The sequence below is a fragment of the Capsicum annuum genome, chromosome 12, assembly GCF_002878395.1.
Source record: "Capsicum annuum cultivar UCD-10X-F1 chromosome 12, UCD10Xv1.1, whole genome shotgun sequence".
Lineage (NCBI taxonomy): Eukaryota > Viridiplantae > Streptophyta > Magnoliopsida > Solanales > Solanaceae > Capsicum > Capsicum annuum.
The window spans coordinates 227412623-227425460 of NC_061122.1; the positions used below are offsets into that span (position 1 = coordinate 227412623).

Here is a 12838-nt window from a genome sequence, read left to right on the forward strand (position 1 = left end):
TTTTTTTTCTTTCTGTCTGCTGTATTTTGTGTTACCTAGGAGGTTGTGGACGACACGGATTAGAGTAGAAAATTAGTAGGCAGCAATATGTTGCCTCGTTATCCGTTCATACTAGTAGCTGCATATATATATGTAGTTTCTGTCTGCTGTATTTAGTGTTAGAAGATAGGAGGCTGTGGAGGACACGAATTAGGATAAAAAGTTAGTAGTAAGATGTTGTCTTGCTATCTGTCCATATTAGTAGACGGATATTTTCTTTTTTCCTGTCTGCTGTATGTAGTTTTAGACAGCAGGTTGTGAAGGACACGGATTGGAATAACAAGTTAGTAGTTAGTTATACGTTGTCTTGCTATCTGTCCATACCAGTAGCCGTAGATTTTTGTTTTTGTTTGCTGCGTTTAGTCTCAGGAGGTTGTGAAGGATACGAATTAGGATAAAAAGTTAGTACTTATGTTGTCTTGCTATCCATCCATACTAGTAGCTTCGTATTTTATTTTTTTCTGTCTGCTGCATTTAGTGTTAGCTAGGAGGTTGTGAAGGACACAAATAGGATAAAAAGTTACAACAACAACAACATACCCAGTGAGTTCCCACCAAGTGGGGTCTGTAGAGGGTAGAGGATAAAAAGTTAGTTGTTAGTAATATGTTGTCTTGCTATCTGTCCATGTTAGTAGCTGCATATATTTTTTCTATCTGCTGTATTTAGTGTTGGAACTCAAGATGGCCGAGTTGTTCTAAGGCGCCAGTTTCAGGTACTGGTCCGAAAGGGCATGGGTTTGAATCCCATTCTTGACATTACTTCCCCACTATGTGGGAATACACTGGGTATGTTGTTGTTTGTTGTTGTTGCTGTATTTAGTGTTAGATAGGAGGTTGTGGAGGACATGATTAGGATAAAAAGTTATTATTTAGTAATATGTTGTCTTGATATCCGTCCATACTAGTAGCCGAATTTTTTTTCTAGTCTGCTGTATTTAGTGTTAGATAGGAGGTTGTGGATGACACGGTTTAGAGAAGAAAATTAGTAGTTAGTAATGTGTTGTCTTGCTATTCGTGCATATTAGTAGTTGTAGTCTTGCTCCTGTAGTTTCTTGTCATTGAATTTCTGTTACTTCGATTGTCGTACTATGTTGTTGTATTTACTGTTCAAAATGCTTTGTTATGTTTTTACTTCTATTATTCTTTTTTAGATGGTTGAGGTATGTGTACATTTTGCCCTCCCTAGACCCCCACGTCATAGGACTACACTGGTTTTTGAATTACTTGCTTTTTGGTCAGCTGCATTTAGTCTTTAGATAGGAGGTTCGGATGGAAAGGATTAGAGTGGAAAGTTAGTTGATAGTAATATGTTGTCTCGCTATATGTGCATACTAGTAGTCGTATTACTTTTGTAGTTTCTTCTCATTTGTTTTTTGTTACTATCTGTTGTTTCATTTACTTTGATTCCCTTACCAGAAGAAGCAGTTTCTTTTTTTTTTTGCAATCAAAACCGATCAAATTCCCCAAATTAAAACCTCAACAAAAGACATTATTAATAAAAGAAATTACAGTTGGCTTACAAACAAACATCAAACCTTATCATTAATTCCCCCCCTAAAATTGTTGTTTTCCTCTTTTCGGTTGAGGGTAGGCCTGTTCCAACGTGGCATGGGATGCGTAAAAACCTAAAATTGGAGTATGACAAACACCTCAGTTTATAGTACTATTAGTGAAATTATAGTACCAGTTATTCTGCCATGTCGGTGAGGAGGACATGGATGAACTTCCAGGGACAAGGGTACTAGTGCTAGCTTGGCTTTGAGATCAGGACAAGCTGCTTTCTCCGTTGCTTCATTGCTTTTCATGTGTTTGGATGTTCCTTTTTACAGCTTCACTTCTTTCTGGTAAATGACTTTCCCTTTTTTATTGTTTCTTTGATTCTTGAATCCTTTTTTTTTTTTTTTGGAGAATTCTGATTGGTACCTTTAGATGCTTTCTGTGTTGATGTGTTTGTATGTTTCCATATGCATTTTGATAAAATTATGTAATCTTGAAACTGAAATTGACTGGATTATAGAAGATTTGAGTTACCTATTTATATCCTTCAATTTTTGACCTAGCGGTGGGATTTCTGTAAAAGTTGGTATTTTTTTATTTGCTTGGTGAGCGGAGAAAACTAGTTTGATAGTTCAATTGCCACTTTGGAGAGGAACTTAGTTCATATAGCATGTGAATTGAGGTAGAGTAGATTGATAATGCTGTAGTCATTTGGCAGCTTCAACCGTACATATGTTTGAAACGAGAACAAGAGGAATGAAAATTGAATATTATGTTGAGCCTTTTCAGTTGGAAAGCTGCGGGGCGTCATTTTCTTTAGCTGCTCCCAGAGATATCTACTATGAAGTATGAATTTCTTTCCTAAAGAGCCCAGCAATTGTTATGTTATGATAAGTTGATGGTGACAAATTGAGTGGCGGCGTATTGCCTTTTAAATTGACTAGCTAGAAGAAACTGTAAAATAGATATGGAGTAGGTTTATAAAGATTGGAGGAGAACAGTAGGGGGGATAAATATTTAACAGAAATATTATTAAAAAACAAGGTGAGAGCAAGTAGAATAGGTCAATGAGATAATAATCTTCTAGCTGTCATCTGACTGATGATGTTTTTGATATGGAAAGAACAATGTGCTGTTGGAATATCAGCTGAGCTTTCTCCTGGAAACGTTGTTCATGTTACTTTGTAAAATGCTTGTTGATCTGTATGGACTAGTAAAGTCTAGTTTTTAACTCGGTGGTGACAACTGGTGTGCATTTATAGACGAGCTTGATATAGATATGAAATATAACCATCTCTTTCTCCTTCTCATCATTATCATTTATGTTTTTGTCGAGACGGATATTAATTTCATTTGTCGTGTTAGGGTGAGACACGAGACACATTGATTGAGATAGACCCACCTCTTTCTCCTCCTCCTCATCATTTATGTTTCTATCATGACGGATATTAACTTCATTTGTCTTGTTAGGCTGAGACACGAGACACATAGATTGAGATAGATCCACCACTTTCTCCTCATCGTTGTCATCATTTATGTTTCTGCCGTGACGGGTGTTAACTTCATTTGTAGTGTTAGGGCGAGACACGAAAGTTTGTCATGTTAGGGCGAGACACGAGATTTTGTCGTGTTAGGGTAGACATGAGGCACATTGATTGAGATAGACCCACGTCTCTCCTCCTCGTCATCATCATTTATATATTTGTTGCAACGAATATTTTGTTGTATTAGGGTGAGACACGAGATACATTGATTTTGGTGTGTTATTTGACATTTCTCACATGTGATCTATGTATTTGTTGTTTTGTTGTTTGTCTAGTGTATCTTTCTTCATGTGTATTTGTCGTTTTATTGTTTTGTCTAGTGTATCCTTTTTCATGAGTTTTATACATTAATGCATTAAGAAATCCTGAGTGGACGGTTGTATGTAATGTACCGAACTTTTCCAGAAGAATAGTCACATTTGTGGAATGGCAGCGGTGAGCGGCGAGGCGAGCGCCTTTTGGAAGCGCGGTGATAAATAATACCAAAAAAATTGCATATGTAAACAATCAAAATCTCATTAGCAAAAGCAAATATTTAAAACAAAACTAAAAATAGATGATAGATACTAAAAGTCTAGAACTTGAATGACTCAACAATTCATAGAACAAGCAATACTAAAACTATAAAAATTTATTCTTCTTCAAGATTACGATATTAATTAGTATATTATATAAGTTGTAGTTTATAAATTAGAAAACCGTAACTTTTACTCATAAGTCATAGACAGTGAGTCCACTTTTTTTTTTTTTGACTTTGTGAAAACTGAAAAAAAAAGAGGAAGAAGTACAAGAAAAAACACAGAGGAGAAAATCAGCAGAAGAAGAAAGTAGAAGAAAAAAAAAAATCAATAAGAAATAAGTGGAGAAAATAAAAAGAAAGAAAACGAAAAAAAAAAAATAGAGAACCGGCTTAGTACTTACCTAGCCGGGGGTCTGTCGGAAACAACCTCTCTATCTCACATTTGAGGTAGTGGTATGGACTGCGTACACTTACCCTCCCCAGACCCCACTTGGTGGGAATATATTGTGTATGTTGTTGTTGTGGTTGTTGTATTTACTACTCTAGATGCTTTGTTATGTTTTCACTTCCATTACTTCTTTTTGGACTGTTAGGAATGTGTACATTGTACCCACCTAGATCCCAATTTGTAAGACTACACACTGGGTATGTCGTTTTTGCATTTAGTTTTGTAAAAGGAATTCATCGAACCGATTCTAACTAATATGAAATTGAGATGTAGTTGATTGATTCCTGTGAATAGAGGCAGTTTTTTTCCCCTGCTTTTTCTGGACAATGGTTTTTTGGATTGACGGGGAGGTTGAATTGTTCATGCAGGACATTGAAAATTGGGAATAAGAAGTGTTCCTTCAGCCTCTGATTGGTTGTCCATTTGGGTCTCTGTTTCAAGTGGAGTCTGGAAAAGAAGGATCTTTTTTGACTCGTTTGGTTCCGAATGCCGAAGTTATTCTTCTGATTTAGCTTTTGAATTTGCTGTAAATTCTGTTATCTATATGTTCTTTAATTTATTACTAAGCTTGTTTTTGGAGTAGCCAATTACCCCTTTTTGAAAAAATGAACAGACTGACAGTATTATGTGTAATGTAATTATATAATATTACACATAATAGAGCCAATCAGCCTATATGTGTAATGTTATATAATCATAATCTCTATGTGAAAGATTCCACTGGTTGGCTTTCTTAGAAAAACACATCTTCTCTTTGCTATTTACGGATCATCATCATAGTAGACTCTTTTAGAATAGGAGGAGCAATCATGATTAACATATGATTTTTACTTAATAACGGGGACGATTATATGTAGGACTTATACTGCAACTGATGGTATTATTGCCTATGCTAATGATCTTCAGGGGTTACATACATACATTCTGTGGACCTTCCTGCCACAGTGAACATACCTTGTTTTTGAATAGTGCCAAAGAATGGGATCTTGCTTTCCAGGACACAAACTTTTTTAGTACAACCAGAATTATTCTTTTTTTTTAGCTTGTGTGTATGACTATAGAATTTCTCGCTTATTCGCCTCAAGCTTGATGTAGAGGTGGTATATAGTTCTTGGATCAAGCTAGTATGCAAAGATAGACCAAACTAGCTGTGCCTATGCATCTCGTATTACTTTCTCTAATTGTTCTCGTCAGTCTTGTAGCAAATTATGTGGAATTGATAGTAACTTTTGTTCATTTTCATTATCAGGTAACAGCCTTGAAGAAAAAGATGTGGATGGATCTAAAGACAACCGTGCAATTGTTGATAATAATACTGCTCAGAGTCTCACTAGTGAAGATATCGACGAGATGTGAAGGTGAGAGTTTATCGGAGATTCATGGTTTTATGTGTATTTTTATTTTATTTTAGTGGACAGTTTCAAGAAATGTGTGAGATACACCGCCGCACAAGTTTCTATTTAAAATTGTTAAAGATGCTCTATCCCCCCACCCCCCCCCCCCCCCCCCCCCAACCCCCAACCCCAAGCAGGAAGGAGCTTATTTAGTGGATGTTGATAAGTTACCGGGAGGCTTTGGTGATGTGCATGGTGGTTTTGGTTTTGGGGAAAGAAATGAAGAGGGGGCTACTCTATTGGATTTTACGAGGTCCTTTGGGCTGGTGGTGGTGAACTCGGGCTTCCCGAAGAAGGACGATCACCTGATTACCTTCCGAAGCGCGATAGCCAAGACCCAGATTGACTTTTTGTTGCTTAGGAAAGGGGATAGGGTGTTGTGTAAGGACTGTAAGGTCATCCCGAGTGAGAATCTTTCGACCCAGCATAGGCTCTTGGTTATGGATTTGGGTATAAAGAAGGATAGGAAGAGAAGGGGTGAGGAGTGTAGACCTAGAATTAAGTGGGGCGGCTTGACGTCAGTGAATGCGTGGGAGATAGGGGAGAAGTTGGCGGGAATGAGGGTGTGGGAGTGTAGGGGGGACGTGGATAGTATATGGGATAGGGTGGCTAGGTGCATCAGGGAGAATGCTAGTGAGGTGTTGGGTTTTTCTAGGGGTCGGGCCGGGCATCATCGGGGGGGATTGGTGGTGGAATGAAGAGGTTAAGAAGAAAGTGGAGACCAAGAAAGGGACGTATGCTAAGTTGGTTGAGAGTAAGGACGAAGAAGAGAAGCGGTTAAACAGGAAACAGTACAAGTTAGCTAAGAAGGAAGCTAAGTTAGCAGTTACGGCGGCTAAGACGGCAGCTTTTGAGAGCTTGTATGCGGGGTTACAGGAGAAAGGAGGGAAAAAAAAGTTGTTTAGACTCACTAAGGCTAGGGAGAGGAAGGGTCGAGACCTCGACTAGGTGAAGTGCATTAAGGGGGAGGACGGTACAGTGTTGGTGGAGGACGGCCACATTAAGAATAGATGGTAGTCATATTTTCATAGGCTCTTGAATGACGAAGGGGATAAAGCTATTGTGTTAGGGGAGCTGGAGCACTCAGAGGAGTGTCCGGACTTTAGTTATTGTAGACGTTTTAAGGTAGAGGAGGTTAGATAGGCTGTTCGCAGGATGCGAAGAGGTAGGGCGACGGGCCTGATGAGATACCGGTGGTTTTTTGGAAGTTTTCTGGCGAGGCTGGTTTAAGGTGGTTGACTGGATTGTTTAACGAAATTTTCAAGATGGCGAAAATGTCCGAGGCTTGAAGGTGGAGTACTATGATCCCTCTTTATAAGAACAAGGGTGACATTCAGAGTTGCAATAACTATAGGGGTATTAAGTTATTGAGTCACTCTATGAAGATTTGGGAGAGAGTGATCGAGGTGAGGCTGAGACGGATAGTGTCTATTTCGGAGAACCAGTTTGGATTTATGCCTGACCGCTCGACGACGGAGGCAATTCACCTGGTACGGAGGCTGGTGGAACAGTATAGGGAAAGGAAGAAGGGATCTGCACATGGTTTTTATCGACTTGGAGAAGGCATACGACTAAGTCCGTAGGAGATGTTTGGAGGTGAGTGGAGTCCAGGTGGCATATATCAAAGCAATTAAGGACATGTATGATGGAGCTAAAACTCAGGTGAGGACGGCGGAAGGAGACTCAGAGCATTTCACTGTCTTGACAGGATTGCATCAGGGATCTTCTCTTAGTCCCTTTTTGTTTGCTTTGGTAATGGATGTGTTGACGCGGCGTATTCAAGGAGAGGTGCCTTGGCGTATGCTTTTTGCGGATGATGTAGTTTTGATTGATGAGAAGCGGGGTGTGTGAATGATAAATTAGAGGTGTGGAGACAAACTCTTAAGTCTAAAGGGTTCAGGTTGAGTAGGAGCAAGACAGAGTATTTGGAATGCAAGTTTAATGACGTGAGGCTGGAGAATGAGGTGGTAGTGAAGTTGGAATCACAGGTGGTATGTAAGAGGGATAGTTTCAAGTATCTCGGGTCCGTGATTCAGGGTAACGGTGAGATTGACGAGGATGTCTCGCACCGTATTGGGGCGGGATGGATGAAGTGGAAGCTCGCTTCGGGGGTGTTGTGTGATAAGAAGGTGCTGCCTAAGCTTAAAGGCAAATTCTACAGGGTGGCAGTCCGTCCGGCCATGTTGTATGGAGCGGAGTGTTGGCCAGTTAAGAACTCCCACATTCAAAAAATGAAGGTGGCGGAAATGCGGATGTTGCGTTGGATGTGTGGGCTGACTAGGGGGGATAGAGTTCGGAATGAGACTATCAGGGAGAAGGTTGGTGTGACTCCAGTGGAGAATAAGATGCGGGAAGTCCGATTGAGATGGTTCGGACACGTGATGAGGAGGGGCATGGATGCCCCGGTTCGTAGGTGTGAGAGGCTAGCTTTGGATGGTTTTAGGCGGGGTAGGGGTAGGCCGAAGAAGTACTGGGGAGAGGTGATTAGGCGGGACATGGAGCAGTTACAGCTCACTGTGGACATGACCCTAGATAGGAAGATCTGGAGGACGAGAATTAGGACAGAAGGCTAGGTTCAGTTTGGGTTGCTAGTGTAGGGAATTACTTGGTGGGGGTATTATTCTTGTTATGATACCTTGTTTCATGCTTTATTACGAATCTGTTTACTTTTCTCCGTTTTCTATTACTTGTGGGTGTCGTATTTATGTTATGCCATCTTGTTCCATGCTTTACTATGTATTTGTGTAGTATTCCGTGTCTCGAGCCGGGGGTCTATCGGAAACAACCTTTCTACTTCTTTAGAGGTAGAGGTATGGACTGCGTACATCTTACCCTCCCCAGACCCCACTATGTGGGAATACACTGGGTTTGTTGTTGTTGTTGTTGATAATTTCTACTTTTAGTTAATTAGAAGTCCTCTAGGTTTGGGAACTGCAAACTAGTTTGGAATAGTGGTATGCATCATCGGCTGTCGTTTCACTCTGTTTGGGCCAATTTCATTGAAATATTAACAGTCAAATTAGAGGTTTTCTGAATCTAGAATTTCTCTACATCTATGTAGTATATTTTCTTCTGATATGTTTGAACAAAGTTTGGTTACAAAAGATCTCTTAAGCAAAGAAAGAGCTGCAAATTTCTTAGGTCTTCATGTAGTAGTTTTGAAGAAAGTATTAAGCTTATTATGTTCCAGGCAGGGAGCAAAAGGGGATGAAATAGTTGAAGCACTCATTGCAAACAGTGCAACTTTTGAGAAGAAGACATTATTTTCACAAGTAAGCTTGGCATCTTTTGGTGTTAATTAGTTTTCCTTTGAGAAAATATGCTGACCTCTCGGTGTTTGCAGGAAAAGTATAGGGTTAAGAAACAGAAGAAATATGCACCTCGAGTACTATTGAGGCGTCCCTTTGCACGAAGGTAGACTCCTGCCTTTAAATTTCATTTTGTTATTCTGGAGGTCTGTATTTTTAGACTTCTGAATTTTCCTTCATCTATAACTTGATCTTTGGGGAAGACGAGTGGGGAGATGAGATTGGATAATGTTTTTATTCCATTTCTTTTGTTCTAGCTTAGTAACTAGAACTCTAAGAATGGTAACGTAATCAAAATTAAAGAAGTAACTTCCATATACTGCAAAATGTAGCCCGACTGCCCCAAGTGGAAGAAGGCAGTATTTCTTAGTTGCGCAATGATATCCAGTAACTGTCAATTTGTTGTAACTAGATTATACTATACCACTTCATTGATGTTGGAACACTCAGTTTTTCTGTGGAATTTGAGTATGTCGTCTTATTAAGTAAAGCTTTTTAGGGCTCGTGTGGATTGCGTTTTACTTTTTTTGAATCTTTTTATTCAGGTGATATTTTCGTTTCAATCATACACAATGGTAGTTCTGCATTAATTTCTAAGCACTATTGTTCTTTGAAGCACATAAATGATAGTTTTGCATTTAATTTCTGGACTCGAAATCCCCAAGCAACTAGTGGTGATGTCAGTTGTAGAAAGTTGTAATGCTACATTTGGTTTCTAGTTGCAAATCTCCTAGTCGCTGTTGTTCCTCGATCTTTTCTTTAATTCCTAACATATATCTTGCGTTTTGCAGCATTTGTGAGGCCTACTTCAAGAAACATCCTGACAATTGGGTATAATATGATCTTTTCTTGTATTTGATCAAATATCTTCATTTGTTGTTTTCTGGTTGTGATTTACCTTTTTGATCGGAGGGAAATAAGTATAGGCTTTGATTACTTATTTTAGAATCAGAAAATATTGAAATCTAAGATATTCTCCTTGATGTTATTTGTTGTTGGTATGGCAGTGCTCATGCAAGTAAAGAATATAAATAGATTTGTGGTCCAGATGTTCAATGTAGTCTAATTAACCTAAGTTTTATATCTTGCTTTGCATGATTCTGGGTTTTGGAGACATGGGGGTTGATTTTATACTCGCTTGATTCTATCAGGTTCATGCGAGTGGATGCACTATCTCTACTGCTCTGCTTGGGGAATGTTACTGCAAATGCAGATGTACTTGAAGTGGAAATGGTCGGTGGTATTCTTACTGGTGCTATTGCGGAACGACTAGGAGGTGTGTTTATTTGTTCTTCACCCTAGTTACATTAAGAACATAAAGGGCTATTTGTGATCATTGCTTTATACACATAAATTTGATCATGCAGCCCATACTATTGGAATTTGTATGTCTCTGAATTGTTGCTATTGTTATTGATACTGATCATATGGTTGTCAATTTGTCTTGATGTGCACGACGCTGAAGCTTCATCATAGTTGTGAAACCATGTCAAACATGCTATTGACTTATAGGATTGTCAGATACTGTTAATTACTATGAAGTTAATGACAAATTTTTCATCACAATGATCTTAGCAGGTACTGGTTATGTGTGCAATACTTATCGTGGATCATCACCATATCCTGTCGATATCACTAGGATGTTTAATTTAAGTGATGGAATCTGTAAAAGGTACACTTCCTCTTGCAATGAAATAGAAAATAATCCAATTAGTACACAAGGAAAAAAACTGTAGATTTCCAAAAATCGCCTAACTATGTTTATTGCAGTAGTACTAACTATGATTTTGCTATTTGTCCATGGTTCTAGAATTGTGCATGCATCACTGACCGACCTGAATTCATTTCAAACTGGAGTTTCAGTGTTTGAGAGTCAGGTAAAATCGAAGTTGATCTTTTTTTGGTGTAAATTATTTCTTCCGTAAATGCACGCCTGGATGTGTTTTAAACTTCTCTCCAAAACATGTACCTGCAGGAAGAAACCTTAACTGCCATTAATTCTGCCGGTCTAGAAGAAGTTGGTGCTCAGTTGAAGATGTTGGCATGGATATAACACCTGAGAAAGTTCCTTCTCCAATAACCAAGCCTGCTAAATCTATAAAAGCAGGTCAGAAAGCACCCCCGGAGGCCATCAAGTTGTGGAATGGAAATGGTTTTTCCAGGTTTGAATATCATCTGGGTTTCATGCTTTTCTTTTGACATATTTTATTGCTGCGTTCAATATCATTTCCAATTTAATTTTCAGTCTAATAATTGCTGCTCCAGAACTGGACCCATGGGGCATTATTAAAGAAGTGCTTCCTCTTTTAGCATTTTCAGCTCCTTTTGCTGTTTATCACCAGTATGCTTCGGTATTATTCTTAGCTTGCCAATCTTATTTAATGTACTTAGCCTGCCAGGCTGCTCATTCTTTGTTTGCACACACTAGCCCTTTTTTATCTACGTATGTAATAGCCCAACTTCTGCATTCTTTATATGTCAAGACGAATTTTCTATGAATTAACTTGAGATAAACATTTTTTGGTATTAAAACATTTAGTCGTTGGATTTAGGCACCCTGTAGTGATCATGGTAGCAAGTCAACATTCTTTTATTTGCTTTTAATGTCCAAAGCTGAGTAAATTAGTCAAAGAAAATAAAATAATTTTCAAAAGTATAATTCTCGTTTTCCATTGGAGAGATACAAGCATTCGAGAGGAGAAAACTGCAGTGATAGGATCTCCCGAATGCTTATAGAGTGTCTTCGTTGTCTTCCTATGTTGGTACCCCAAGCACAAAAAAGGCTATGAAATTTATTGATATTACATCTTCACTCAGTAAAAAGCAATCTTGGTAGAATAATTTAATGTAAAATGTATTCCTTTTTTGCATATTCTGCTTCTCTGTCTCAAATGTATCTTAAGCTTTGATGTAAATTCGTGATTTCCACCATAACATTTTGGGTAGAATTGTAATACGCCTCTCCTTACTCCCATATGCTGTTGCAGGTGTGTCCTATTAGATCAATGATCGAAGTAAGATCAAAACTGATCCGTTGTTTTAATTGCAGCCTCTTGCAACGTGTATGCACAGCCTACAGATTGAGAAAATGGCGATTGGCTTACAAATTTCTGAACCTTGGCTACGTGAATATCAGGTTTGTTTTAATTAAAACTGAAACCACTCCGAAAAAGTGGATCATCCCACTTACATGATTAACTTTATTTCTATATGCATTCTGCAGGTGCTCCTCCCATCGAGAACCCATCCACATATGCACATGAGCGCGTTTAGTGGCACCAAAATATCTAGCAGCGAGCCCGTTACCAGCTCCAACTAGGATAGCATTTTTCGACATCTCTCTGCTTGGACATGTCGTTTGGCGATGTCATTTCCTCATAATTTCAAGAATATTGTTTGTTGGAATAGATTTATGATTATCTTGTCTTTTGTCCGGACAAAAACAAGGTAATCTATGATGTACCTTTATTCTTTGATGTATGCTTGAATAAGCAATTCTTTTAATTTCCCTCCTACTTTATGTTATAAAGGATTGGAAGACTAGCTTGAGTAAGCATGTTAAATTTATACGATGAATTCCTATATGTTATTGTATATGTTTTCTGATGGATTTGTTTATAACAGTTGTGTGCCATTCACAAATACGTATGTAATCTTTTAATAAATATTCAAGTTTAATGTAATATTTTTTAAATTTCTCGCTGTTTAGTAATCTCAAAATTTATTATCATAAAGTAGAATGTCAAAAAAGAAATCATTTATTTTCAGGTAAAGGAATTGTTTGCTGAGAGCCCCCCTCCCCCACTTTAAATATATCTTAGATTCTACGATATCAAGTAACTTGATCCAACACTTATTACAAGTACTAATAAAATGACCAGGAGGAGGAAAAGTTTAGAAACTCAATTCATTTGTTACATAAACTTTCACCTTATTAACGAAAATTTGATCCCCCATAATCCTTTGAGCCATTTTCCCTTTCAATATCACATATATGGAAAAAATTTATCTGCGTTCGGTGTTTACACCAAGTCAATATATGTATGTCATGTGTTTGAATATAACGTTCATTTTACTTAATCATACTT

The 12838-nt window shown here is 38.2% G+C and overlaps 1 pseudogene; it reads left to right on the plus strand.

Moving 5' to 3' along the window:
- The window catches only part of LOC107850952, a 12793-nt pseudogene extending 422 nt beyond the window's left edge, over positions 1 to 12371 (plus strand).
- The last annotated feature ends 467 nt before the right edge of the window (positions 12372 to 12838 follow it).